We start from the raw sequence: 2,254 nt of genomic DNA on the forward strand, positions 1-2,254 counted from the left end.
GAGGTAAATATTGTGAGCAGCTCCCTAAGTGATGACTATGTGCCTTTGGGATGGAACATGATAGGAGAGCATGATCAGATCATTACTGTTTGTTTTTACTGTTATTTTCCTTGTTAGCCTTTAGTGTTGTTTGACATTTTAAATTACAGATATTCTTTTGAGAAAATTAATACAAAATAGTTTAGATTTCTCCCTCCAGCCATGACCGTATCCAGGAAGAAGGCCAGGGCTGCAGCCTGGCAGGAGCCTCCCTCGGGCAACAGCTCTGCCTGCGTTGGGCCCAGGAAATGAAGCAGGCCCCTCCAGCAGGAGGCGCAAGCGGCGGAAGCACTGCAACAGCAGCGGCGTAAGGACAGCAGCAAAGACCTTAAGAACAGTCTGTAGCTCCACTGGGCCCCCGGTGGGGACCGGATCAGGCATGCAGCAAGACCAGCAGCGGCGGGCAAGGCGGGACAGTGTGACCGTGGTCATTACTCAGCCTAAGTACACCAAGAAACACGTCAAACTTGAAGGGTCGAAGTACAACGGGCAAATTTTGATTTGGAGAGCAGCCAACTGGGACTTGATTGGTTGAAAGGAAGTTCCTAAACAGCAAAAGTTGCTTACGGCAATCTCGGTCAGAATTTGTGAGGGGCCTCAGACATATGGGTAGCTGGTAGGGTCCAGGTGTGGACAGTGGTTTCTGATCAGTGTGCTGCTCACAGCCTCCTCATTACCATGCAAGAGAAGCCGTGGAGCTGCCGTGGGCAAGAGAAGGGGCATCTGGGACATGACAACACCAAGAAAGTGGAAGCCCCCAGACTCATCAAAGGTTTCAGTCACGAAGTGATCCTGCCAGCAGCATGTGGGCAGAACCACACACTGACCTTGACAGAAACTAGCTCCTTGTTCACATTTGGGGAGAACAAGATGGCGTAGCTGGGCCTTGGCAACCAGACAGATGCTGTCCACAGCTCGGTACAGACAAGGTACAAAGGCCAGCCGATTACCAAAATGGCCTGTGGAGCTGAACTCAGTCTGATAATGGACTACAAAGGAAACCTCTGTTCCTTTGGGTGCCCTGAATACGGCCAGCTGGGACACAATTGGACGGGAAGTTCATCACCCTAATGCAGCCATTAGAGTATTACTGCAAACTGGTGCCCCTGTGATTGGCTGTCTTCATCCAGAAAGCAAAAGATGGGCAGATTCTGCCTGTAGGAAACGGTTGAATGAGACACAGCCTGTGGCACTAACCACACACTGGTTCTGGACTCCCAGAAGCAAGCCTTCTCAGGGCTTCATTGGCTATGGCTGGCTGGGCCATGTAGAGCAGAAAATTGAGAATGTTGCCCCTGCCAGGTGAAGCTGTTTGACTTCCCTGGGCGTGGGGTGCCCCAGATCTATGCTGGTTATGATGGTTACACCTGCTCCTTTGCTGACAGTGAAATGGGTGGTCTGTTTTTCTGAGGGGCCAACACCTCTTGTGAGTCTACCATGTACCCAAAAGCAGGGCAGAACCTCTGTGTCTGGAAAATCTGGAGCTGGCTTGTCAGAAGAGCAGCATCATTGCATAACAGCATCACTAGCTGGGGCTTTGTTGCCAACATTCGGGCTATTGGCCTACAGGGACCAGAAACCAAAGTCTTTATAGTCCCCTGTCCAGCCAGAGCCTGTCACAGCAGTTGCCAGTTAGACATTGATCAGCCAGCCGTCAAGTGCATTCTCTGGTCCTTACAAGAAAGATCAGCCCTTTATCTAACAGCCTTTATTGCCTTTAAGCTTCAGTCTTTCTTTCTCTCTCTCACCCGACCCAGGCACTGACTAGTACTGGCCAGCCTCTTTCTGAGACTGGGAGTAGTGCTCTTCACTCAACTGTCTTTAGTCTCCTTTGCTTGGCTGTGGTACCACATAGTTGGGATTATTGAAGAGTCCCCTTCCTCGCTGGTCAGCACTGATGCTGTGACCACTACCTGTGTCCCAGTCAAGTGCCCTGTGCTGGAGCTTGGCACAGTGTGTGCTGTGCAGCATTAGTTACAAGGGGCCCTTTCCGGAACCCTCCACTCACTTGAGCTCAAGAGAGGCAACAGCTCTGGCTGGAGGGTCCTTGTTTCCAGAGGATTTGGACTCGTTTGGGTGCTTTACAATAATTAATTAGTTCAGTGGTGCTTTTCGGGGAGATGGGAATAGAAATTAAGTGTGAGACTTGGGTGGATGGGCAAGTTAAATATTGGTCTTCTCAAGTTATTTATTGCTTTTTTGTTACCACTTGTCA

At 50.2% G+C, this 2,254-nt stretch overlaps 1 pseudogene; it reads left to right on the forward strand.

Moving 5' to 3' along the window:
- The first annotated feature begins 201 nt into the window (after positions 1 to 201).
- LOC105532502 lies at positions 202 to 1,803 on the forward strand (annotated as a pseudogene).
- Positions 1,804 to 2,254: the final 451 nt, after the last annotated feature.

Source organism: Mandrillus leucophaeus, unplaced genomic scaffold (genome assembly GCF_000951045.1).
Source record: "Mandrillus leucophaeus isolate KB7577 unplaced genomic scaffold, Mleu.le_1.0 Scaffold963, whole genome shotgun sequence".
In the NCBI taxonomy this organism is placed as follows: domain Eukaryota; kingdom Metazoa; phylum Chordata; class Mammalia; order Primates; family Cercopithecidae; genus Mandrillus; species Mandrillus leucophaeus.